This window comes from Panthera pardus, unplaced genomic scaffold (assembly GCF_024362965.1).
Source record: "Panthera pardus isolate Hobbes unplaced genomic scaffold, ASM2436296v1 HiC_scaffold_12, whole genome shotgun sequence".
NCBI lineage: Eukaryota > Metazoa > Chordata > Mammalia > Carnivora > Felidae > Panthera > Panthera pardus.
Genome location: NW_026526677.1, coordinates 60,015,891 through 60,043,111, shown reverse-complemented (window position 1 = coordinate 60,043,111; position 27,221 = coordinate 60,015,891). Strand labels below are relative to the sequence as shown.

Genomic DNA, 27,221 nt, shown 5'->3' with positions numbered 1-27,221 from the left:
GGTGAGCCTCAAACAGCAGCCTAAGGAGCAGGGGTGGGTTGGGTCAGCCCTAGAAAATCACAAAGTCTTCTGTGCAAGGCAAGGGACATGGTCTGAGCTGTGCTTCAGAAAGGTGAATCTGGTACCGTGTTCAGCACAGCTGAAGGGACAAGCCCTTCCCAGGGTGGGGAAATAGGTAGGTGGTCGTTGGCATAGCCATTGTGAGAGATGATGCTCTGGACAAGATTTCTAGCAAAAAAAAAAAAAAAAGAAAGAAAAGAAAAAGAAAAAAAGAAAAAAAAAGAAACCAAGGGGAGAGGTGTGGGAAATATTGCAAAAGCAGCCTATATAAGTAAGAGTCCACAAGTGCTTATTGTCTGTTTGCTGTTTATTGTCCATTTACTGTTTATTGTCTGTTCACAGGGTCAGGCTCTGTGCTAGGCACTAAGGGCGTGGGCAGATTCAGGCGCAGTTTACAAGGATCCCTTGCTTGGCGGGCTTGGTGAACTCACAGACCAAGGCGGAGAAGAAAGGAAACGTTCGTCGCCTTTTGAGGACGTGCCAGGTACTGAGCTAGAAATTTGATATACATAATCGCACTTGATCTCAAAGCTGTAGTCAAATGGGGCAAGTAAGCTTATCTGCATTTTTCAGATTTGGAAACAGATTCTAAAGGCTGAAGTGACTTGCCCAAGTTCACACCGGCTAATTTGGGGAAGCCTCCAAAGGCAGTGCTTTGTCTCCTATACCAGGAGTCTCCATTGAAGCCATCTAGATACTATTATTATCCCCATTACACAAACAAGGAGACTGAGACACAAAGGGGCTAGTAACTTATCCAGGGTCAAACCACTGGTAAGTGGAAGAGACAGGTTTTCGACCTTAGCAGGCTGTTTCAAAGCCCATGCTCTTAACCAATGTGCTATGCATAAATGATAACCAGACAGACGCCTACAGAGGCATAAAGTAAATCACCAGGTCTGCTTGCTTGCAGCATTTTATATCTATACATGTTTATTCCTTCAGCACTTATCGAAGTGTTTTTTGCTTGCCAAATCCTGTGTTCAGCACACCAAGGATCCAGGGATACCTACGACAAGAGCCTGCCCTCAACTCTGGTGGGAAGACATAGAAATGAACAGGTATGGTGAGGTACAGCGAAACCATCGGAGGGTTTGATCAGAGGTCTGACATGATCTAAATTAAGTTTTAACGTGAACATCATTGCTCTGCTTGCTGTGTAGACAATAAACCTTAGGAGGGTAAGGGTGGGAGTCCGAAGACCAGTGAAGGTTGGTGCAGTTGATCAGAACAGAGACACAACGGTGGCCTGGGCAGTTGCATCACAGCCAGGGGGTCCCTGGTTTGGCCAAGAGCTCTGTTTTAACACTCTGGGGAGCAGGGAGACTAGGGTTTTCCACTAACTCTTGGCTCCCCCACTAATTGGCCTTGTTGGGTCTCTGAACAGGTCTTTTCATGACCAATGTGAGATGCTTGGGTCAGAGTGCCTCTAAGGTTCCTGTCTTCTCTAAGGTTCAATGTCATTACCCTGCTTACCTTCTGCCAGTGACTTTGTACAGCTATGTAAACTCTGTACCATCGCCTCACGGAGCCACCTCCCACATCATTTTCTTTTTTTTTTTTTTAACGTTTTTATTTATTTTTGAGACAGAGAGAGACAGCACATGAATGGGGGAGGGACAGAGAGAGAAGGAGACACAGAATCGGAAGCAGGCTCCAGGCTCTGAGCCATCAGCCCAGAGCCTGACGCGGGGCTCGAACTCACAGACTGTGAGATCGTGACCTGAGCTGAAGTCGGATGCTTAACCGACCGAGCCACCCAGGCGCCCCATTTTCTGCCACTTTCCGAATCATTGATCTACTCCAGCCACACTGGCTTCCTCTTTGTTCCTCAGAGAGTCAAGCTTGTCCCTACCTCAGTGCCTTTTCACCTGCTGTTCCCTCAACTTAGGAAGTACTTGCCCTCAATCGTCACATGGTTGGGTCCTTCTCACCCTGGTCTCAGCAGAAACTTTGTTTGCTCAGAGAGGCCATTTCTAACTGCCTTGACGTAGGTGGATCTGCAGTCTGCCATATCGTTTCTCCTAGTTTACATTTGTCTTAGAGCTTATAATGAACTGAAATCCTCTTACTTAGTTGTTTATATCTTTATTGTCTATTTCCCAATACAACATCAGTTCCATGAGAGCAGAGACCTTGTCTGTCTTTGTTCATTATGATTATCCAGTGCTTCGAACAGTGTGTGGTCAGTACCTAGGCACTCGATAAGTATTTGTTGAATCATCGAGTGAATAAATAATGAATGGCTGAATGAGCCATCTTTTAGATGTTTGTAACATATAATCTAGAGCAGGATGTTATCCATTTTCTGAATCAGAGTTTTGTAATTTAAAAAAAATTTAATTTTTGTTTTTGAGAGAGAGAGAGAGAGAGAAAGCACGTGAATCATAGAGTGCATGAGTGAGAAGAAAGGGGCAGAGACAGAGGGAGAGGGAATCCAAGCAGGCTCTCTGCTGTCAGTGCAGAGCCCAATGTGGGGCTCGATCTCATGAACCATGAGATCATGACCTGAGCCAAAACCAAGAGTCGGACCCTGAACTGACTGAGCCACCCAGGTGCCCCCGAGAGAGAAAGAATCTTAAGCAGGCACCACGGTCAGTGCAGAGCCCGACAAGGGGCTCGATCCCACAACCGTGAGATCATGACCTGAGCCAAAGTCAAGAGTCAGATGCTTAACTGACTGAGCCACTCAGGGGGGTCCCAGAAATTTTAAAACATTTAAATAATTAAAAGCACAGATGTAAGGACAGCAATGAGTACACATTCTCCTGAAGTATTATGTTTTTAAATCATGGAATCATAGACTGCTCAGGTTGGATGGGAACCATCTTAATCTTCAGAGTCAGGCAGATCTGGGTTCAAATGCCGGCTCTGTCACTTGCTAACTCCGCAAACACATAAGTCACTTAACCTCTTGAGCCTCAGTTTCCACAGCTATAAAATGGGGATTATAAAGCTTACCTTGGAGGAGGCATTAAGTCAGATATTAGATACAAAGTGCCTGGGACACAGTTGGTGCTCCGTAAATGTTAATCCTTCTTCCCTCTGCGGAGGGACTGCGTAGGTCCTGATAACCAATATATGTTGAACAAATGGTGGGGCCTACTCCAAGGACCTCATTCTGCTGTTGAGGAAACTGAAACCCAAAGAGTCACAGTGACTCTCTAGGTCGTGCGGCATGAGGACGTCAGAGTGTGGCTTACAGCATGGCTTCATTTACGGCCCAACACTTTTATATCCTCCCTATACTCTCCTGCTTTGGTTTTCTTCCCCGTCACGCACAGCATTCTGGAGCCCGAACTGGGTTTTCTGTGCATCCACACAGCTACTCAAACCTCAGGGGGACTGGGGGGCTGTGGGTAGGCCTGGACCAGAGCTCGTAAACAAAGCTCAATACTTCACAAGCTTTGTAAAAAGTGTTTACACACGGGCTTACTACTGGCTTCTAGTGGTAAACTGTCCCTGAAATGAGTTCTCACTGGCTAGAAGTACAGGCAGGGTCACACTATTTATATTCACCAGCCCCCAGCAGTGTTCATGTATCATTCTGTTCGGTTCACAGCACTCCCTGAGGCCACCCCACTGCCTGGCCTTGTGCTGGGCCCTGGACCTCCGACTCTGAAGACCAGTGAAACCCGTTCAGGGGCGGAAGCAGAGATGGATGTAGGCAGTTATCACACAAGTTCTCTGAGCTGACACAGAGAAATGCAGGAATCTGAGGGATCCCAGAGGGGGGCCCTAGCCCAGCCTGGGAGAAGGCTGCAGGGAGGGCTTCCTGGAGGAGGTAACATCTGAATTTTATTTTATTTTTCCCTATATGAGGAATATTCTCTTGTTCTGGAAACATGGCTTTAGCAACCCTGGAAAACACGAGGTTGAGGGGGAACTGAACTGCCCCAAAGCACTCTTAATTTTTGCTTCTTGGAGGTTTGGATTGGCCCACGGGATCCTAATGTGGGCATTTTTGCCATAATGTCATATGCAAGGCCCTGAAAAGAAAACAAACGAAAATCCTTTTGCAAAATCCCCTGGCGTAAAAATGATAGGGTTTCACAACAACAGTGGAATAAGTTAAAACCTATGGGTCTTTGTAAGCAGAACTCTAACAAAAACAGCACCAATCCTAATAAATGGTGGCTCAGTGGCTGCTGGCCTTTTTACCCAGCATCAAGGTCACTTTGTGCTAGCAGCCTTAAGCCTGAGGTACCTCGTCCCAGATGTAGGATTTTTGCGGCATTTGCCTCTGACGGAACCGGATTCATCAAAGTGACAACTGTGGAGTTGCCCCCCTCTGGGATCCCTCAGATTCCTGAGCTATGATTTAGACTTCTTCAAAAGCTAAAGCAGTTTCTCATAAATACAAGAGGAAGTGTCTCCACAGTTTCTTCATCTGCACGATCTGCTTCCTCAGAGAGCCTAACATAGTGGAAAGGACAGCGGTTCCTGAAGCCACTAAATCAGCAACAACGCATACCAGAGAAAAGCACTTCTGCAGGATTCTCAGCATTTCTGTGAGATCTTCTGAAAAGGCTAGAGCTTCCTCTTTAGTTGTGAGAAAGCTTGTTCCTAATTGCCTCAAAACACAAGCATGCTGGAATATATTATACAGGAATCAATATGGCTCCCACATAATATGGACACTACAGCCCTCCTTACCAATCGTGTGCAACTACTCCTGTGAGAGAAACCCGCGTTTCAGCAGAACAGACCGTTCTGAATCTTCCCTGGGGAGGAACATTTAGAGTGGTTTCTTCTGCAGGAAGTTTTCCCAGAACCTCTGGTCTCTTCTTGCTTCCTGCTAATGGTCAGAGCCCATTCTCCCTTCACAGCGCAGGCGACCTGTGACAGGACGCTCTTTTCTTCAGCCATCACAGCAGTTTTGTGGATGAAGACATGCAAGTGACAGGCACCATCCCCACTGATCCCTCTCAGGGGGAGGAGGAGGGATTTAATCACTGCTGAGGGCTCCCGGGCCGCAAGGCTTGTGCCAGACATCTGCCATATGGCACTTAATTTCATCTTTACAGCAGCCCGCTGAGACCAAGGAAGGTTTCATTCCGAAACAGTTTGATGTTGCCTTCACTTCTCAGGGGAGGGACCAGGAGCCCAGAGATGTTTAAGGTGACCTAGCTGAGCAGTGGTAGGGTAGAAAGAGAACCCACCCTGTGTGAAGATAACACCTGTGGTCTTTCCCTACGGTTCCTCAAGGAGGCAAGCTGGCAACTGGCAGCATAATGGATGAGCTTACCCCTCTGCAGAGCAGCCCTGGAAAGCCTGGATGCCTCCCAGGCCCAGAGCAGGAAGCTTCTACCTGAGCAGGACCACGTGAATAATGACTCTCATTTAGGGGAGCATTTATTATAAGCTGGGCACTATGCCCAATGCCCCACAATATTATCTGTCTAAACTTCTCCCAAACTCTGTGAAATAAGGATTTTAAAGCCCAAGTTGCAAGTGAGGATCCTGGGACCAAGAGAAGTTCAGCAACTTGCCCAAAGGGCTTGTTATGCAAAGGGTGGGAATCTGAATCTACATCCCACAGATTCCATGTGAATCTAGAATCACTGAAGCCCAACAGGGTTGAGGCAACTTCCTGTTTGTCTCAGAGTGTCCATGGAGGCACTAAGGACCAAGGGAAGAACAATCTACATGGGATTTACTAAGAGACTAAAACCCTTACTGTGAAGATACACAGAAAGCTGGAGAAGGGGGAGGTGAGGGTTTCACTGGAGAGTGGACGGTATTGTCCATCTCTGTCCCTGCCTGTGCCCCATCCTGACTTCCACATGGGAAGGCTAAAGGGGATCCTCTTCCTTACTGAAGCCAACTGAGGGGGCTTCCAGGAAACCATCCAGAGAATGTGGCTTCGACATTTTGCGAGCGTAGAGATCAATACCCGATCCGCACCTAAAAACGTGTATTGGCTAGAGGCTTGGTTAGAGCGCCCACTGGTGGCAAAATCAGGAGATGGTTTTACTTGAAGAACAGCCCAGATTCTGGCTGAGCAAGGGGGTTTTTGCAACGGGCCAGATGTGCCTCCAAGGAGAAGAGTTGGATTAAGAGGGCAGGTGGCCTCTCAGAGGGGACAAGCTGGAGCTGAGCTAAGAGGAGAGGAGAGCTTTCAGCCAGAGAAGGCAAAGCCATATCAAGGGACTTCCCCAAGGATGGGGAAGGGCTGTGAGGGACCCACAGATCCTCCCACAAGACAAATGCCACTGATTTTGCACAGGTATCTTGAAGAAGGACCCAATGCCAGGTTAAATCTGCAACGGTCACATTAATCCTTGTCTGTTCCTGATCTCCACTTGCACCTCCCAGTGTGCTGGTGGGGAGTGAGGGTGGGGGCACAATAGCAGCTAGAGAATGGGGGTGGAGGTGCCAGGCCCACCAAGGGGACCCACTCAGAGACCACTAGCTTTGGACCACATCCCTTTGGACCCTGGACTCCGTCACTCCCTTCTGAGGCCAAGGGGACAATCATTCAAAATAGTTCATTTTTTTATAATGATGAAATACTCCACGTCTGGAATGAATCCTATTTTTTTTTCGTATTAGTAGGGGTCAGCCTAATATCTCTTTAGATATTGCCGTTCTTTCGCTCTGCAATAGAAGTGAGAGGTGCCTGTTGCTTTAAATGAGCATGTGGTTACACCGTGGCTGCTCAGTTCCTTCCCTTATCTTCTGTGAGCACAGATGTTCCTAAAGGAAAGCCCTCCTTCGGATAAGAATCTTACACAAGCCACAGACAGGAGGAGGTAGTGGCATGGTGGAGCCCAGCACTGAGCAGAAACTTTGTGCCCTGAGAAGAAACTTTCTCATACTCCTGGGGAGGTGGATGAGGAACTCTGTGTGTATGAAGACATGAGGGGAAATGCCCGTCCCCTCAGACAGGGCTCACAGGTCACTGTGTCTCTTCAAGGTCCCCAGGGGGACTGTGCCAAGCTAACCAAGACCAGGGGAGACCCCAAAACAAACATCGCTTCCTTTGGGATCAGTGGGAGGCAGGTTGCACTTACAAAAAGATAGGTATTATCTTTTTCCTTTTAATATATGTATTCTTTTTTTTTTTTTAACGTTTATTTATTTTTGAGACAGAGGGAGACAGAGCATGAACAGGGGAGGGGCAGAGAGAGAAGGAGACACAGAATCTGAAACAGGCTCCAGGCTCTGAGCTGTCAGCACAGAGCCCGACGCGGGACTCAAACTCACGGACCGTGAGATCATGACCTGAGCCGAAGTCGGACGCTTAACCGACCAAGCCACCCAGGCGCCCCATGTATTCTTTTATTAACAGACTTATTGGCATCTACTAGGAGTCTGCCACTGTGCTCCATTCTGGGTATAACTTGCAGATTTAATAAGAGCCTTTCGGGAAAACAAGAAGTATCACCTCACTAAATGTACATGTCAATTTCCAGATATTCCCCTCCTCCTCCCCCCCACCCTACCGCCATTTCAGAAATCAACACAAGGAGGACAAGCATGTCGTGGAGGTGAGGAGCCATGGCAGCTCTCTTGGATGGGGCTGTTCTGGTGCCATCCTATGTCTTACCGGGTCTCTCTCCAGAGCTGGACTCTGCACCTGGTTCCCCCCTTGGCCAGGATCCAGCTCCAAAGATGCCTGGAACCTGGGACTCAAATGCTCAGGAGGCCCTACCAGGCCATCTGGGCAAGCCCTGGATGACAGAACAGGGTGGGGCCGCTGTCTCCAGATGGCTCCTGTAGCCAGACTAAAAACAGTCAGTGAGCGTTTTTCCACTGACACATCAGACTGAGATAGAAGGACACTCACAGGATTTGCTGGGACTAAAGGATTCAAGGGGGATGACAATGAAATACAGTGGGCTCCTTTTAATTTTTTTCTTTTTTATTGTGAAAGTCATTTATGTCTCTTGTTGAAAAGCTGAAAAATGCAGAGAAGGCGAAAGAAGAATAGCCATTAATTCCACTGCCCAAAGAGAAGCACTTTTATCTTTTTCAAGTAAGCCCCACCCCCCATGGGGGGCTTGAACTCACAACCCGAAGACCAAGAGTCTCATGCTCTACTGACTGAGGCAGCCAGGCGTCCCAGAACTTTTATCTTTTAATGTGTAGTGTGAAGAGTTGATCCACCTTTACCCTGCCTGCTGCCCTCCCAACACACGCACAACACATGCACACACATCACACACATGCACACATCACACACCACGCAAATACACACCACATATGCATGCACACCACGTATGCTTACACACCATATACACGCCCCTCATATGCATACACGCACTCACACCCACACCCATCATAAGGAGAACTAAAGAATTTCATAAAATCCTTTGACCAGGATGGTCAATTGGTTTTAATTGATTTTTGAAAGGTAGGGGAGGGGCAGAGGGAGAGAGAGCAGGGTCCACACTCAGCCCAGAGCCGATGCAGGGCTTGATCTCAAGACTGTGACATCATTACCGTGAGATCATGACCTGAGCCGGAATCAAGAGTCAGATGCTTAACTGACTGAGCCACCAGGTGCCCCTGGTCGTTCCTTTATTTGAAAGAGGCAACCAAGGGGCGGAATTTCCCCGAACCTACCAGGCCTAAAAACCACCTGGGACTCTATTAGAAGCACAGATTTCTGCCTTCACCCTCCCCCTCCCCCTTCCCACCCAGCCCTGCCCAAGGATTTTGATTCAGTAGGTTTAGGGGAGGATTTAGGGTAAGGCTCAGACATCTTAGTAAGCCCTCAGGTGACACTGACACAGGAGTTGGGAAACCTTACCTACAGGGACACTGTGTTAAAGGGTGATGGCACACATTTTGGTTCTTCTGATGGGTTTCCAGATAGAGCAGGAAATTAACTCCTCTCAGCAGCACAGGGGCTGGGGCTGGGGGCTTGCAGACTCTTGGCATGCTATTTAAATGAGCACATCTCCTGTCACTATCCCCTTTTAGGATCGTCCCAACCATCTGTGCAGAAAGGTTTACCCCCTGCCCAGTTCAGTGTGTAATCTGAGGGGCACTGAAGGGACAGAGGAGTGAGGGCAAGGAGCTCTGTCCCTTCCCATATCTTCCAGTGGGCAGCGACCCCAAATAGCCAGGGGTGCTTCTCCGTGGACAACCCAAGAGAGGCAAGACTGAAGCTCCTCTGACCCCTGCCTAATAAGAGTTTCACTTTTTTTTTAATGTTTATTTTTGAGAGAGACAGACAGAAAGAGCGTGAGTGGGGGAGGGGCAGAGAGAGAGGGAGACAGAATCTGAAGCGGGCTCCAGGCTCTGAGCTGTCAGCACAGAGCCCAACGCGGGGCTGAACCCATGAAGGGTGAGATCATGACCTGAGCCGAAGTCGGACGCTTAAGCGACTGAGCCACCCAGGCGCCCCCTAGAGTTTCACGTTTGAAAGCAGAAAGAAAGACACCACAGGTACCAACCTACCTGCAGCACAATGGGTGCTTTTGTGTAAATTAGGAAAGAGTACCCCTCCTCACAACACTTGGCTTTAGTCTGTAACAATTGTCACAATATCTTGAGAAAGCAAGCACTTGACTACCACCCACTAAAAAACTTTGGTAACAAGCACACAACTCTTAGTGGTGAAGGGCACGTCCTGAGAAGGGGCACCGTGACCTACACTGCAGGCTGCATGCGACAGCCTTCCTTACAGGGGTCCGTGAATCTTCCAGATGAGGAAGCTGAGCAGAGAGAAGATGAAGAACTTGACCAGGGCCACATAGCCAGTTAGAGATGGAATCAAACCCAGCCAGATTGACTCCACAGCCCAAGCTCCGCACGATTAGGCCACCGTTTTTGTTGAAAACGTTTGTTACTCCCACATCTCCCTGACACGCCCTTGACTATTATACTTAAAATGCCAAATTAGAAACTCCAAACCTCACCTCCTCTTATGATGCTTTCTCTGATCTCACCAAGTGCAATGGGCTTCTCTGTTGCATGCTCCCCTCTCCCAGACTTTATCCAGCCCTCTATTGAAGCCTTATCTTTCTGAAACAATTTGGTTAAGTTTACAGTCCTCTCTGCCCTGTGAGAGCAAATTCTTCAAGGGCTGCTGGGGAGACTACGAAGCACCGGCTCTGTGCCCCCAGAACCTGGCACTGAGCCCAGCACAGAGGAGCAGCTTGGTAATGAAGGATGAAAAGGAGGGAAATGAATTTGCACAGGGGACGATTGGACCTACACTGCCACCGCCCCCTATCCCCCAGGACCCCTCCAGCTCTGACCTTCATGAGTCCATGACTCAGCATTTGATTCTAAACCTGTGGCAGTGTTAGGGGGCAGAAACCATAGTGGTGCAGAACAGAGGGAGGCGAGATGAAGAATAATTGCCAGGAAAGGGTAACCTTGTCTGCTCAGAAGATGTCAGAGTGATTGGATGGGAATTGGTCTAGAAATCGTGGAGCTCCTTGGAAGGCTTCTGTGAACCTATGAAATACCACCGAATGCCCGAGGGCGCCGCAGGCAGGGCGGCTGGAGAAGCTGTCAAGGTCATTGCCAACTTTGAAATCCCCCAGATGCTCCTACATTAATAGGTTTTCAGGGAAGGAAGGAAAAAAAAAAAAAAAAAAAGCAGTGAGCTGTCATTCCAGAGTCAGAGAACATTAATAACGCTCTCATTAGGAAAAGGTCAGGGGCTTTCTGCCAATTTCAGGCAAGTGTCCAAGGACATCCCGTGTGTGCAGAACTTCTGGAGGGACGTGTGAGAAACTAATGAGCTCAAGGGGGTAACGGCACAGCTAGTGAGGCCCCTGGTTCCATCCCCTTCCCTTCACTTAGTGGAATGTAACTGAGCCGCCACTATGGACCACGCCCTGCCAGGAGAGAAGAGCAGAGCTCAGTTGGATCTCAAGGGGCCAGTCGTGTGTCCCGCCCATTGGATCTCACTAAGACTGAGCACTACTAATCTGGGGCAGCTGATCTACAGACTAGCATTTGGTGTTGAATTAATTTCTTTAAAATTCTGTTTAATTCACTTGTCATTTGAAAAAAGAATTCCTGGGGTGCCTGAGTGGCTCAGACCGTTAAGCGTCCGACTCTTAATTTCAGCTCAGGACATGAACTCACAGTTCGTGAGTTCAAGCCCCGCATCGGGCTCTGCGCTGACAGCGCAGGGCCTGCTTGGGATTCTCTTTCCCTCACTCTCTGTGCCTGTCTGTCTGTCTCTCTCTCTCAAAAATAAATAAATAAACATAAAAAAAATTCCCACATATCAAAAAGATTTGCAAAGTTGATCTTGCCCCTTCATTAATTCATTCAGTATATTTTTAATGAACATTTCTTTGGTTTTATTTACCACATGCACCTGGACCAGCTCAACAGCACATTACCTTTGCCCTTTTTCTCTTCCGGACTCTTGGCCTCGGCAGGTCGGCCTCTCTCCACTTGGGGTAAGTTCCCAGGGCCCTTCTAGGTCAGAGATCCTGGTGCAATTTATTGGTGGCCTCTGTCCTACATGGATCGGGATGCAAGAATCAAAAGGAATCGTGCCACTTAGAACCCAGACAAGCAAGCACCCAGCTGCTGCTTGGGTCCAAAGGGTTGCTTTCCCACATGACAGAACACGCAAGGTGGGGGACACACACATGGGGGCAGAAGTATCTTCAGATGCTTTGTCATTGTTTCAAGGAGTCCAGACTCCATATCTGTGAGTCCAGGCTCCATATATTCCTCACAACAGAGCACACTGGTAAGTAATACTTATTGTTCCTTATGAAAGAATAGAAAAAAAATGCACAAAGAAGACAGTAAAAATCCCCAGTGATTCATCTTTAAGAGTTAACCATGTTTAGCGGTGCCTGGGTGGCTCAGTCTTTTGAGTGTCCAACTCTTTTTTTTTTTTAATGTTTTTTTTTTTAATGTTTTTATTTATTTTTGAGACAGAGAGAGGCAGAGCATGAGCAGGGGAGGGGCAGAGAGAGAGGGAGACACAGAATCTGAAACATGCTCCAGGCTCTGAGCTGTCAACACAGAGCCCGACGCGGGGCTCGAACTCACGGACTGTGAGATCATGACCTGAGCCGAAGCCGGACGCTTAACTGACTGAGCCACCCAGGTGCCCCTTGAGTGTCCAACTCTTGATTTCAGCTCAGGTCATGATCCCAGGGTCGTGGGATCGAGCCTGTGACAGGCTCTGGAGTAAGGAGCCTGTTTGGGATTCTCTCTATCTCTCCCTCTGCCCCTCTCCCCCATTTGAACTCTCTTTCTCTCTCTCTCTTTTTTAGAGAATTTTTCACTTAAAAAATTCATACAAAGATACATACATCTTAGTTTTTATAAAACTAAGATGATGCGGGGCTCAGTCGGTTAAGCGGCCGACTTCAACTCAGGTCACCATCTCGCGGTCCGTGAGTTCGAGCCCCGCATCAGGCTCTGGGCTGATGGCTCAGAGCCTAGAGCCTGCTTCCGATTCTGTGTCTCCCTCTCTCTCTGCCCCTCCCCCGTTCATGCTCTCTCTCTGTCTCAAAAATAAAAAAATAAAAATAAATAAAACGTTAAAAAAAAAAACCAACTAAGATGATGCAATACTTTTTAATGAGCCACTTTCAAAACATAAATTACTGTGACTCTTTCCCCATACCTCGTATTTTATGATATTGCCTAGTACAGACGTAACAGTTTATTTAACTTAACTCTACTGATTAAGTCATTCGCAATTTTTTTCCTATTGTGCATAAGGTGAAATTTTATTTTTAATTGGTTAAGTTTATTTATTTTGAGAGAGAGAGAGAGAGAGAGAAAGCACATGCACACCGGCAGGGGAGGGGCAGAGAGAGGAGAGACAGAATCCCAAGCAGGCTCCACACCAACAGAGCAGAGCCGGGTGCGGGGGCTCAAACCTGGCAACCGTGATACCTTGCCCTGAGCTGAGTGAGCTCACGAATCGGACACTTAACCGTCTGAGCCACCCAGGCGCCCCTCATAAGATCAAATTTTATTATTATTTTTTAAAATTTTTTTAATGTTTATTTTATTATTTTTGAGACAGAGAGAGACAGAGCATGAACGGGGGAGGGGCAGAGAGAGAGAGGGAGACAGAATCGGAAGCAGGCTCCAGGCTCTGAGCCATCAGCCCAGAGCCCGACGCGGGGCTCGAACTCACGGACCGCGAGATCGTGACCTGAGCCAAAGTCTGACGCTTAACCGACTGAGCCACCCAGGCGCCCCCATAAGATCAAATTTTAAAAGAGACGATGGGCGTTTCCTGCTAGCTCATTTTGTAGCCCTCTCCCCTGGTTTTCTCCTCTGCATTTCCCCACCCACACAGCAGCCACTCCAGAATATGGAGCGGACTCCCACCTCTCACTGTCGCCCACCCCCACATCTAATCCTGTGGTGGCCTCCTCTGCGGGCCCTCAGCCCCAGCTCAGACCTCAGCCACTCCCTGGGGACTATCACCGAGGCTCGGCCTCCTGGGGTTGCCCCCTAACTCCTCTCTGTCTCCATTCTGACTCATGTCAGAACCAGGGTGGTGTTACCTTTACCCAGTAAGGTCCCTGAGGGCAGAGAGAGAAGCCAAAGCTGCTAGTTTTGGCAGAGGAGGACAACTGTGATTAAGGGGATCGCTGTACCTTTGTCTTAAGGGGGTAGGTCTCCAAGGGGACAGGGGAGAAATGGGTGACTGGCATCCATGTGGGAAAGGACCTCTATACCACTTGCGTGCTAGTTAGAAGTCCTGGGGGTCAGGTCACTGGCTGGGCCGCTGTGCTGCTGGAGGCCCAGCCCCCCTCTGCCAGCCGAAGCCCTTCCGGGTCCTCCCCCACCCACACCCTCTCTTAGGGATCTTCACCCTGGCGGGAGGTGCGGGGCGGAGGGCCTCCCTGGGGAACTTCAGAATGGGATGCTGAAAGCTGAATTCTGGGAAGATGAGGGCCCTCAGGGCAGGAGAGGCTGTGCATGTTTGAGGTTGCTCCAATGGCACACAAATGCCACCGAGGGTTTTGTAATCTTTCGGCTCAAGGTCCTTCTTTAGTCCTGAGATGTGACACGGCCTCTTGGGCACAGAGGGAAAACGACCTTGTGCTTTCCTTCTAATCAAGGTCAGCTCGGAATCTCAGACCTTAGGAAGACCTCAAAGGCCTTTTGTTCCAGCTTCTCTGTTCTCTGCTTCACGTTGTCTGTCCATAGCAAGGCAAAAGAGGGCGGCTTCTCACGCCCTTCCTTCCCGGGGAGTCTCTCCTGTCTTTGCAGGCATCTTTAGAAAGCCGTTCTGGGGCCAGGAGGGGAGGCCTTTCTCACATCCATGCCTCTGCTCTATGCCCTTCTCCATCTTGTCCACCAGGGCTTCTTCAAAGTCCAGCCAGAGGCCACTTCCCCCTCCTTGTATCTCACAGACTGAGCTGACTCCATTTCTCTGGATTCTCTCACAGTGCCCTGAGCTTCTCATTACCGTTTGCAATTGTCGGTTTACTTGCCTGTGTTCTGCCCCCCTACCCCGCCAGCCTCTGGCCACCATGGACTCCTGAGGGTGGTACCTGGGCCGATTCATGTCTCTATCACTAGTGCCTGGCCCAAGGCTTGGCCGAGAGAGGAGGTTTGAATGAATGAATGAATGAATGAATGAGAAGGGAAGAAAGGAGGGTCTAAGATCGTTTTAAACAGCAATAGCTCCTGTATCGCTCTGTTATCCCAGGTCCCTGATTTGCCTACGCCCTTCCCTATCCTTGATCCTCCTGGATCCTCCCAGCAGCCCTGATTTGGGTCAGGGTGGGGACCTGCATGTTGGTGGGCAAATGAGGAAGCTGAGCTCTCAAGAGAAGTGCTTGCTTAAGGTTACCTCAGAGCCCCCCGTGAGAGACCAGGAACTGTTTTCCTTCCTTCCCCACATTTTCCTCAGCCCCTCCTGCCTGACTCATTTCCCCCAGGACTGCAGGAGCAGAGCTGGGACTCCTGGTAGGACCCGAAGGCTTGGGGACGCTTGGAAGTAATTCTGGGCAGTGAAGTGTGTGGGTGGAGTGCCGACTCCCCTGAGTGAGTGCGGTGGGGGGAGAGGGTAGGGTGCTTATGGCTCCCGGAGGACCCCGAAGCAGGTTTGGCACTGAGATATGTCTCCTTTCCACTCCCTACTCCTGAAAAGGAGATCCCAGAAGGTCCCCCCCAAGTGTCCAGGCGGCTCCAGCCATATTAGCAGAGTCAACAGAATGTGTTGTACCATGGCAGACACTCAGTAATCACCCACTGATATTGTTGTGTGACCTTAGGTAAGCCATTCAATTTCTCTGGTCTCAGAGTTTGGGTCTAGAAAATTAGAAGCTTAAAGTCCTATCCTTAGGAACGAGAGACAGATTGTTGCCTCCCCAATTCTAGAGGACTGACACACGAAAGAGGGAGCACATTTGTTTGCATAGCCCAATGAGCGGGATGATGGATGAAGGAAGGTGGAGGAGTGGGTATAGGTTTGGAGTCAGTGATAATGCTGGGTAATTTACGGAGCATAGAGCAGATCTAGAATGGAAGGGGCTGCCTTAGGAGATAGTGAGGTCCCTGTCCTTGGAGGTGTGTACGTAGAGACCGGTAGCCATTTGGGGGCGTGATGCAAAGATGGTAGGATTGGACTAAATGAGATGTGAAGTCCGACTCAGAGAGCTTTGATTTTAGTTACCTTTGACATTCCTTTTGCCCAGCACCGTCTTTTGCTGTGTTAGCAGGGTAGTGGCGAGAGCTCAGTGCAGGAGCTGGGAGGCCTGAGGCTAGCCACTCCATAGGTAACCGTGGTGAGGTCTTGGAGAAGTGGCTCCCTCCCGGGGCTACTGTTCCCTGATCTGTGGAATGGGAATAATAATCCCTGTCCTGTGGATCTTTCCAAGAACATGGTTATTAAAAAATACTTACAAGCTAGGAAAGCCCATACAAATATGGAAGGTTAGCATTTGAAACAACTATACATATGTATATAGTTAAATGTAACAACTACACACACACACACACACACACACGCACGCACGTACATATATAGTTAAATGTTATTCTGTGGGTTTACCCTTAAAAAGAAAATCTTTGTACTGAAGTGTAATATGGATTCAGAAAGGTACATGTGTCAAGGGGTACAGCTTATTGAATTTCACAACACAGAGTGTAACCAGATCAACAGGACAGGGTATTACTGTCCTATACACCCCCAGAGGGTGTCCTCAGGCCCCCCTTCTCGCAGCAACCCATCCCCTAGCTGGGGTTCTTGCAGCTTCATTTATTTTGAAATAATTCTAGGACATTGCGTACGTATTGCCAAACTGCTCCTTCTCAAGGTTTGTGCCAAAGTTCTCTCTCTCTTGAGCTGGGCATGAGACTGGCTATTTTCCCATTCCTGCCTCCAAGGAGAGACCACCTCTTAGAAATGAAACAAAGCCAATGCAAATGGATCTCCACAGGGTTTTAATTTGTGTTTTCTTTGAATGTTTATTTACTTTTGAGAGAGAGAGACAGACAGACAGACAGCACGAGTGGGGGAGGGGGAAGGAGGAGAGAGAGAGAGGGAGACACAGAATCCGAAGCAGGCTCCAGGCTCTGAGCTGTCAGCACAGAGCCCGATGCGGGGCACGAACTCACGAACTATGAGATCATGACGTGAGCCAAAGTCTCAGGTCGCCTAACCGACTGAGCCACCCAGGCGCCCCTAATTTGTATTTTTTTTATTACTAAGGGCAATTCGGGGTGGGGGGAGACATAGGGGGAATTCTGTGCTCCCGCGTCCTTCCCTCCTTTCTCACATCTTCCCACTTACTTCCCACCCCTGTTCTCACCAGGTCGGGGACCAGGACCAGAGTTCACTCATTCTCTCTGCCACTGCATGTAGGGCCCTGGACAAACCACATACCTCCTCTCTGACCCTCAGTTTCCTCTTTTGTAAAAGGAGCTAACAATGCCATCTGGGCTCCTCACAAGGTTTTTGTTAAGATCTAAGCATTATCGCGGATAGGCAATTGCTCTGAAACATTACATGCTGTTCAGACGACAGATTTTATTGTTACTTTTAGTTCCTTTTCCTCTTTAGTTTCTGGCTACATGCCCCATTAATTTGTCTTATCAGCGCCGGGTGTCAGTGAAATAATGGCCCAATCACCACTTGGGTCCTGCTCAGACCTAATGGCGTAGAGAGTCACAGGATTTCCGTACCAGTGTGGCACCCAGTACTGCCCAGTCAAAACTGACACAGGCCTGAATCTCAGCCTTGGGAAGTGGGGGAGTTGCCGGCACTATCTGAGGCCCTCAGTGTGATGGGGGCTCTGAGGGTGGTGTAAATGTGCTGCAAACAGCCTTGATGTCCCCACTCTCTGGTGAGGGACCTGGGGCTCCAATGTCTTAGCTGAGGGGGTGCCGCTACGAAGTGGCAGGAGCAGCCGGGATACAAGGTGCCCCAACTTTTCCTGCCCCCCTGATTCCAGAGGCTAAATATTTCCCCTGCTGACCTACCTTCATGCCTGGGTATCCCCATATAACCAAACATTTTTAGTTAAATCTCTGCGGTCCTTGTTAAAGAGCCACGGACTTGGGCGGGGACTCTGCCATACTCATCCACAATTGGCAGTGGCCCATGAGACATCCTTGGGTACACCTCATGCTGAACAGGGCCCCAGCATGGGCCGGGAGGAGGCTTGGACAGGAAGGTCAGAGGACCCCGGTTCAAATCCAGGCCCACTCGACTGGGTGGCTTTGAGCAGGTGGAGAATGAAGGCTTGGGCCCACAAGGCCTTTCTCTGAGGGGGTTCCCAACCCCAGAGTAACCACCCTTGGCCAGCGAGATAACCAAGCAGGGGTGACTGGCCCTGCTCAGAGGTCGCTGGACTGGGCTGGAGTGGGGATCAGAGCCGTCGGATCACTAGCCTCAGGACCTCAAGTCCCTTCCAAGGTTCCCACCAAACCGCAGCCTCAGCTACTGTGAGGAAAGAGCCAGGGAGGCTGACACTCTAGAATTTTCTGTTTCTGATTCTGTAAGGTTAGCATTGTGCTTTCCACATACACACTTTATTTATGGGCTCCAGAGTCAGACAGACTTGCTTCTTTTTCTTTTTTTTTAAATGTTTATTTATTTATTTTGAGACAGAGAGAGCACCTGTGCATGAGCTGGGGAGGGCCAGAGAGAAAGGGAGAGAGAGAATTCCAAGCAGGTTCTGCGCTGTCAGCATGGAGCTGGTCGCGGGGCTCAATCCCATGAACAATGAGATCATGACCTGAGCTGAAATTAAGAGTCAGGTGCTTAACCAACTGAGTCATCCAGGTGCCTCCAGACTTGCTTTTGAAATCTGAAATCCAGGGGGCACCTGCCTGGCTCAGTCAGTGGAGCATGCGACTCTTGATCTCGGGGTCGTGAGTTCAAGCCCCACACTGGGCGTAGAGCTGACTTAAAAAAAGAAAATCTGAAATCTGTCACTTACCTACTGTGTGACCTTGAGTAAATCAGGTAACCTCTCTGAGCCTCAGGAGTCCCATCTGTCAAACATCTTCCTGTATAGTGAGGATGAAATAAGTCAACATATAAGCAGTGACTATTTGTTGAATTAACACACACACACACACACACACACACACCTGAGAAAAATGTTTTAAAATTCTGTAAAACACAAAGATTGGAAGTTATTTAATCAGAGGGGAAGATGTCAAGGCAAGACAGTCCTTGGTGACTACCGAAATCCACTGCTCGTTCAGACTCCTACTTCTGCGAGTCCCCCTCTGCTCTCTCCTCCTGGGGATGCCTCCCTGACCCAAGCCTCAGGCCAGAAACAGGGGGTGTAAGAAAAGGGGCAAATGGGTGGAGAAAGAAAGAAGTGCCGTTGGCCGCACCCTCTGGTGGGAACGGCCCTGACAGGTCAGAGACCTGGATTCTGCCCCTGGCTCTGCCACCAACTCGATTCTTGCAAGGATCCCTGGTTCCCCCACCACTCTGCCGGATGGGAACTCGGGCTCTGGCCCCACTTACGCCACCTTCTGTTGCTGTCCTGGGGAGCCGCCAGGGTCAGGGTGTCTGGGCGCCCTGTGGCCAGACTGTGGTGTCTTCCTGACAATTGCAGGGCTTCAAAGTGTGTGTGGGTGGATCCTGAGCCCTGAGGCCTGCCGTCTCACCCCCTGGGCTGCCCCGATCCTTTGAGTCACTCTCTCAGCATCCTGCCACCTTTGTCCTAGGGTTTTATTCTTCTTGTCACCTCTCACTCCCATCTCCTAGAAAATTATCTTCGTCCTTCTTGATTTTTTTTTTCTCTTTCTTTTCTTTACGTTTTGAAACAGATTCACTCTGTGGGGAGAACAGAATTTGGAATAGCGCTTCTGAGTACAAGTCCCGGGGTTGGCCGCCTACTCTCTGGGCATCATCTTCCCCGTCTGTGAAACGGGTTAGTGATAAGGCCTGCCCTGCCTCCCTCATGAGAAGGTTGTGAAGAGTAAATGAGGTATGGGTGTGAAATGTAAGCTCTGTGCAAACTTTATTTATTTATTTAAAAAAAAATTTTTTTTAATGTTTATTTATTTTTGAAGGAGAGAGAGAGACAGAGTGTGAGTGGGGGAGGGGCAGAGAGAGAGGGAGACACAGAATCGGAAGCAGGCTCCGGGCTCTGAGCTGTCAGCACAGAGCCTGATGCGGGGCTCGAACCCATGAACTGTGAGATCATGACCTGAGCTGAAGTCGGACGCTCAACCAACTGAGCCACCCAGGCGCCCCTCTGTGCAAACTTTCAAATGCTGGCCGAACCTGGTGATGCAGTCGAATCATCAGGATTTGTTTTTGAAGCCCCAAAACTACCATCACCACCGTCCGTGTGGGTACCAACATACCAAGCATGCACGTGTGAAAGTTTGAAACTTACGGAACATGGAAGTGAAATGTTGGCACATTTGGAAAGAATGAGATTTCTGGGCCTTTCTGGTGCTTGGGGAAGGTTTGTGCTGTGTACCACCGCAAGCGTTATGGGGTGTGCCTCCTTCGGTCTTTTTCGTAGGGGTTCACAGACCCTTGGTTAGAAGGAGCCCCTTGCCCTCTGAGGCGGGCTCATGTTAACAGCTGGGGAAGCAGGCTCAGGGGGGGACTGATTGCCGGTAGGGTTGCTGTTGGGATGGATGAAGCACAGATCTAGTCACCCAGGAGGAAGTCAGAACGGAGGTAGTTCCCTGCCAAGGATCTGGAGAGGAGGAGGGGATACTCACAGGGGACTCCTTCCCCATCCCAGCTTCAGGTGGTGAAGCACACACCTGCCACCTGAGGGAGAGAGGAGGGGACAGGGACAGAGGAGCTGGAAGTCTGAAGAGCTGGTTTCTGCCATGAGCTTGCTGTGCAGCCTTGGGAAAGTCACTTAACCCCTCTGGGCCTCCATTTAACTGTCAGTAAAAGGGATGCAACGGACACATTTATTTATTTTCAGGGAAGTATTGACAACCAGCTATGTGTCAGGCACCAGCTTAGGTGCTAGGGACCCTTTGGGAAGCAAGTTCTTGCCCTCAGGGCAGAGTGTAAGCTGGAAAAATAAACAGAAAATAAATGTGATCAGTGTCACTCTGGAGGGAAGGTGAGATACTGGGTTAATGCAGAGGAGGAGCATCTAACATTGCCTGGGGAAGAATGCGGGGAGGTGTTCAAGGGAAGCTTCCCAGAGGTGGTGGCATGGATGCTGAGATAGGAAGGCTACGTGGGAGGTAATCAGGCTGGTGGGTGTGAGGACAGGGAAGCATTTGTCGCCCCCTCCCTTAATCCTTCGACGGGGAGCTTTCTTCAGAACATGTTAGCAAAGGGAAGTTCTGTGTAGCCGCTCCTGAGAGGTCTGCTCTGAACCCCGAGAGAACGTTCCTTCCAAGCACCCATCCTGGTTCCTCCCCCCTTCTCACATGTCTGTACACGATGTTGGATTTAGCTGGTGGGTGGGGCAACTCAAGGGAATTACAGTGTTTGTGTCCGTGTGTGGGGAGAGGATTTTTAAAGCTTGTGCTAAGTATGACTTTGCCCACAGTCTGCGGGAAGCAACAAAAAGCTACACCTCTTTTGTGGTCCGCTCGGTGCCGCTGTGTTCCAGACCAGCCTCTCTCTCCCCGCCCCCGTCTGTGACTGGCCTCGGGCTCCTCAAGGAAGTCCCTCCGTCTGGAAGAAAGCCCCAGAGAGAAGGGGAAGGCAGTTGGCGGGACAGAGGGTTTGGCTCTTGACGCCTCCAGTTCTCGGCTGGGAGTGGGGGTGAGGCAAGAGAAGTCCCTGGCTGAGAGGTGGTCTGTCGGAGGATCTGCGAGTCCTCTGTGTGGGCTGGAGTGGGGGGGGTGGCTTCGAGGAGAGTGTGAACCTGAGGGGGGCCTGGCCAAGCTCCCTGGGAGGCCATGAGACGCAAGGATGACGAGAGATGAGCTCATGGGCAGGGCAGCACCTCGTAAACTTTAAAACACCTGCTACATGTGTTTCCTGCCACCTGTGCCTCTCTGCCCCATCCCTGGAGGGGGCTCTGGCTGTCTGGCTTTGTCACTTGGTCCCCTTGCATCTTCAGCTGCTCTGGCCCGGGGCTTGGTTAGCCGTTCTTTTACCAGGGAAGCCAGAGGGGGTAAAACAGGGGCAGTGGGGCTGAGGGCACGTGGGGCCTAAGACTTGATTAGTTTGGTTATTTCTTGCCTTGTAAGAAACCGCTCCAAAGAACAATGGCTTAGCACAACAATCCTTGTATTTGCTCATGATTCTACAATCAGGGCTGAGATTCCCCTGCTGGTTTTGTTGGGGGTCACTTGCATGTTAAGCTGGTGATTTGGACCCTGAGGTCCAAGATCTGCTGGGATACAGGAGGGTTGAGTTTTCTCTCTCCATATGGCCTTACGGCTTCTCTGCACGGTCTCATCAGACTCCATACGTGGCAGCTCTGGGCTCCCAAGATTGCAAAAGTGAAAGCTACCAGGCTGCCTTTTTTTTTTTTTTTTAAGTTTATTTATTTACTTTGAGAGAGAGAGATAGAGACCATGGGGTGGGGGGGGGGGGCAAAGAGAGCAAATCCCAAGCAGGCTCCACACTGGCAGTGCAGCCTGGGGAGCGAACCCATGAACCGTGAGATCGTGACCTGAGCCGAAATCAAGAGTCAACGCTCAACCGACTGAGACACCCGGCGCCTCTACCAGGCCTTCTTAAGACTTAGGTCTGGAACTGGCCCAGAGCCACTTCTATTGTGTTCTATTGATTAAAGCAAATCACAGATCCAATCTATATTCAAAAGGATGTTTCCACACTGGGTGATAATACTAGGAGGTGGGGTCACCAATATCTGGGCTCCCAAGATTGCAAAAGTGAAAGCTACCAGGCTGCCTTTTTTTTTTTTTTTAAGTTTATTTATATAATTTATCCTGATAACAGGATATCACACTGGTTGGTAGAGAAGGCCGGGTGTAGAAGAGACCTTATCCTTCAACTACCTTCTTTATGGATCTCACCATCTTGCCCCCGCAACTGGCCGAGCACATCCCCTTAAAGTCATTTTTAGGGTGTATCACGTTTGGAGAAAGTGGTCAGGTACCCCTTTGCTCTCCATCAGTTCGCAGATGCCCTAATCCCACACAGACACTTGTTCGTCTCCATAGCTTAAGCCAAAGAGTGACGGTGGAATTTCAGACGGAGTGAGGCTGTCGGGAAGAGAGACAGGAATGGAAGGTTTGCCCTGCATCTCCATCCGTGACCGCCAGCCCTGAGGAGGATGGTTAGGAGATTGCCTAAGCACTGTTCCCTTACAAGTATCGGATCAGAAGGAAACTGCATGGCAATTTGGTTTTTGTTTTTAATGAAAACAACTGTTCGTTTATTTTGTTTTATTTTTTAACATATAATTTATTGTCAGATTGGGTTCCATATAACACCCAGTGCTAATGTTTATGTATTTTGAGAGAGAAAGAGAGAGAGAGAGAGTGTGTGCACATGTGTGAGTGGGGAGGGGCAAAGAGCGAAGGAGACAGAACCCCAAGCAGCCTCTGCGCTGTCAGCACGGAGCCTGACGTGGGGCTCCATCTCACGAACTGTGAGATCATGACCTGGGTGAAATTAAGAGTTGGACGCTTAACTGACTGAGCCACCCGGGCGCCCCAAGGGTAATTTTGAAATGTACCGATGCAGAGAGTAGAACCTCTCTTCAGGCAAATTCCTAAGCATAATATGAGGTTCACCTGATGGCCACTGAAGAAACCCTGCCTGAGAATATTTTGCATCATAGCATGCTAACAAGTTTGGCAAAAGAAAGAATTTTCAAAAAAAAAAACAACCCAGTATTTTATGCTATTTATTATATGGCACTTATTACATGCCAGGCACTAGTTTTAGCACATTGTACATTGACTAACTTATTCCCTACAGACAAACTTGTGAGATAGCAACCAACGCCATTTCACAGATGTGGAGACTGAGGCTTAAAGGTTAAATGGCTTAGCCCAGGCCACTTCGCTATAAGCAGCAAAGCTGGGCTTCGAGCCTGGGCCTTCACTGCAGGTTACGCTGCTTTTAAGGAGCCCTCATTCAGGGCCTTAACCCGATTTGGGAACCTGGGTTTTTTTCAGCCTGCAGTCAGGCTCTTTGACCTTACCTGAGCGGGAGGGCTGATGCGTTGAATCACCACTCAACTTCGGAAAAGCTGCTGCTTTTAAGAAGCAACTAGTTAGAAAATTTTTCCTGGCTTGACACTTCTGTTCCAAAATCATTTTCTCTTTTTCTCTGTCTTCTTGTATCATGTACATGATAATTACATACTGTATATACACGTTACATATACACCTATATAAACACAAGTGTGTATGCCTAAATCTGGATATTTTGACTAACAGGTATGCACAATAAAATAATAAATAGCTTTTGGAATTAAAAAAAAATTTTTTTTAACGTTTATTTATTTTTGAGACAGAGAGAGACAGAGCACGAACGGGGGGAGGATCAGAGAGAAGGAGACACAGAGCCCGACACGGGGCTCGAACTCATGGACCGTGAGATCGTGACCTGAGCTGAAGTCGGCCACTCAACCGACTGAGCCACCCAGGTGCCCCAGCTTTTGGAATTAAACAGTAAACCCAGGAAGAAGCTCCTGTCTAGTTCAACGACCTAATCATATCCATAAATACAACCACTGACAAATAAATAAAAGAGAAGAATAAACACAGGCCATAGGACTTAACTGGATGGTTAAGGTGTGGAACTATGGACTGACATTAGGTATGGATGCCTAGAGCGGTTACAATGCAATTAGATACCTGCAAACACTGGGCACTTGTATGTGTTGAGCAGTAGTGAACGTTACCACCACTGGACATTTTCTGATTGTGGATATCAGCTGTTGGTGGGGACTGTCACTGATGGACATTAGGTACTGATAAGTGTTAGGTGTCAGTGAACATTGGCTCCCTGGTGAGCATTGGCCAACACAGAGCACTGAGCACTGATGGGACAAGGCCCTGTTAACCTATGATGACCTCTACCATCGTGGTGGACATCAGGTAGGAACAGAGGGTAGGCCTCTGCCCCAGACATGCCTGGCGGCCTTGCCCAGAGACACATCCTGTGAGCTGGTGTGGAAGCATCTCTATCTCCATCCGCCCTTTCTCTCTGAGAGCCTTTGGCCGTGACAGTTTGGGGACTTCAAAGAGGTGGTATGGTAACACCCATGAAGGGAAACTCCTTGGCTCCCAGAGGGATGGGGTTACACACAAATCGACACAGACTCTCTTCTGCCATCCTGACCAAAACTGGGCGTTGGCTCCTTCCTTCTCCGTAAATGGTGTGACTGAAGCACAGCAGGGCTGGCTTCGTGGGCGGTGGGACATTAGAAGGGTCTTGGGCTTGGTTTAACGCTCTGCTCTTGCCATCCCGAGATTCTTGAATGAGTACCCATATTGTCACTTTATACTGGGTCGCACGAATTGTGTAGTCAGTCCTGAAGAACAGAATCCTGGTCACCTGCCATGCGACCTTGGGCTGCTCTTCTCTGGGCCTGAGTCTCTCCCTCTGTGAAATGGGGACCAGGAGGGGAAGAACTTTGACTTGGCTCTTTGGCTTTTCATGCTCTAGGGTCTAGAATCAGGGGTCTGATCGGAGACATTTAGAGTTGCATAACCTCCCCAGTTTACTTTCAACAGGAAAATAAATGGGATCCCAGTGTTGTTTTGGTTTCTCGGAGCACCTCTGCCCTCTCTGACACGTGAGGTCTGTACAGCTGGCCCAGCCACGACATCGGACAAGCAAAAACGACTCACCATTGGTCAGATGCAGCCAGGCCCTGGCTGGTATCCTCACCTGTATGGGGACAATATTACTCGGGGCAGTTGTGAGGAGGAAATGTTAGCAGTACTCCAAGTCCCAGGAACATGTGTCCAGTAAGTGGCAGCTGATTATTAGTGAAACGTAAGGAAATGTTTGTGAGCCAGCCTGTGCTGTGATGACAAACTGTGTCTCAGTCGTCTGCCCATCCCTAAAACCTGACTGGCATGTGTTGAAGTTCTAGTCTATGTCCGGCACACTGAGCAAAGATCCTGTGGATTAGAGTACTGTTCTGCAGCCACAATCCCGAACCTTTATGACACCCTTCGGTTCTGAGTCAGTTATCAAAACAGGAGTCTAAGACCGCATGATTCTCTGACCTATTTCATAATTCTGTGATTGAGTGAAGGAGGGACCAAGCATTTATGGAGTGTCTATTTTGTGCCAGGCACTGTACTTGATTCTTTACAAACATTTACTTCATTTGCTCATTCGGTCCTGTGGAGGGATATATTTTCATCCCCATTTTCCAGGCCTAGAAAGGTACAGTGACTCGGCCAAAGTCACACAACTGGTTCGTGATGGACCCAGGATTTTAATTACCCCTTTTCTGTGAACTCCAAGATGGAATCTTTGCACTTATCCCTCTAATTCTGTAATGTCCTCCTTCTCGGCCCCAGGATCCCAGGAGGGCGGACTGTAGCAGCATGAAGGTGCTGTGGCTACGGGAAGGAGTGCTCGCCGGCAAGCTGCGCGACAGCTCGCTCCGGGGTGTCTGGCCATGCGCGGCCACGTGGTGGCGCTGCGGACTGGGAGCCTCCGGAGGGGCACGTGGACGCGGGGTTAGGTGAGGGCCGCTGGCCCCCGGGGCTTTTGCTCTCCCGAAGGCTTGCAAGAGGCCGGAGCTGCGGGATGTGCGGGGTAGTGCCCCACAGGGCGGGGGAGCCCCACAATGTGATGGTCCCATCCTCGCCATAGAGCTTCATCCCTGCCGATTTTGCGGATGTGAAGCTCCAGCTCAGGCCAGAGGTGACCTGCCCCGGAAGACACACTCACATGTCTCCCGCAGAAGGCTCGGCCTCCCCACGGTGCCTTTGTCCCCATTTGAAAGACAGCTACGTTCCATTCCCTCTCTCCCCCCACGACTCTTCTTCAAGGGGAACTTTGGGGAGGGCCCAGCCTCACTGGGCGAAAGCCCCTGGGATCCCTCCCCTGCCCCTGCCCTTGAAGGCTCCCCTATCCCAGGAGATGAGAGAAGTGTGGAGAACCAATCTGAGAACTGTTATCTATGACCATATTGACTGATGGGTGCCAGCCTCCAGCTCCTGGAGCCCAAGCCCGGGGGGCCTAAGTGGCATGATGGGCAAGCTTCCCAGCCATACCTTGTAGCCTGAATGTTCTAGGTTCTGTGCCATAGCTCACCTGTGACTCCCTCCTCCTAGGTGCCACCCTCTTCTGTCCAGGTCCATTTGTTCTTCTCAGCTCTGTGGACCGGCCTCCTCCAGGAAGCCTTCCTAACCGTGCCCCGGCAGGCTCTCACAGCTACCTGCCGCTCAGGTGTCTTCTGTGTGTCCTTCCCACTCACACCCCAAGAACAAGATTCCCTTGGCAGAGTAGTTATCAGAAAAAACTGGTCACTGTTGGTGATGATGGTGATGGATGTTCCCGCAGACCTTGGCCAGTGAGAAGGAATAACTTACAGGCAGCGGACCCATTCAGATGAACTGGAAGGGAGTTCCCTGCGACTGGAAGTATGCAAACAGCATTTAGGGTACCACAGCAGGCAAAGTGCCAAGAAGGAACAAAGTACTGAAGCAGCTCAGAGGGAGGGAGGGGAGGGGGTCTTAGGGAAAGCTTCTGAGGTGAGGCCAGAACTGGCGCTATTAGGGTGGGAAGGAGCTGAGAGGCAGGGATGTGGGGGGTGGGGGGAGGGCAAGGCCCCAGAGGGACAGCCTGAGCAAAAGCAGAGGTGTGCGAGGGCCTGCCAAGTTCATGGAGTTGGGGC

At 49.7% G+C, this 27,221-nt stretch overlaps 1 long non-coding RNA gene across 2 annotated transcripts; it reads left to right on the top strand.

The window, feature by feature from the left end:
- The first annotated feature begins 296 nt into the window (after positions 1 to 296).
- On the top strand, positions 297 to 27,049 carry LOC109267236 (uncharacterized). 2 transcript variants are annotated; one of them, XR_008421223.1, is made up of 4 exons: positions 297 to 544; positions 1,006 to 1,121; positions 25,897 to 26,063; positions 26,659 to 27,049. It is a non-coding gene; the product is annotated as an uncharacterized LOC109267236 (long non-coding RNA). The 2 variants fall into 2 exon arrangements; XR_002079994.2 differs by lacking the exons at positions 25,897 to 26,063; positions 26,659 to 27,049 and adding an exon at positions 1,448 to 1,606.
- The last annotated feature ends 172 nt before the right edge of the window (positions 27,050 to 27,221 follow it).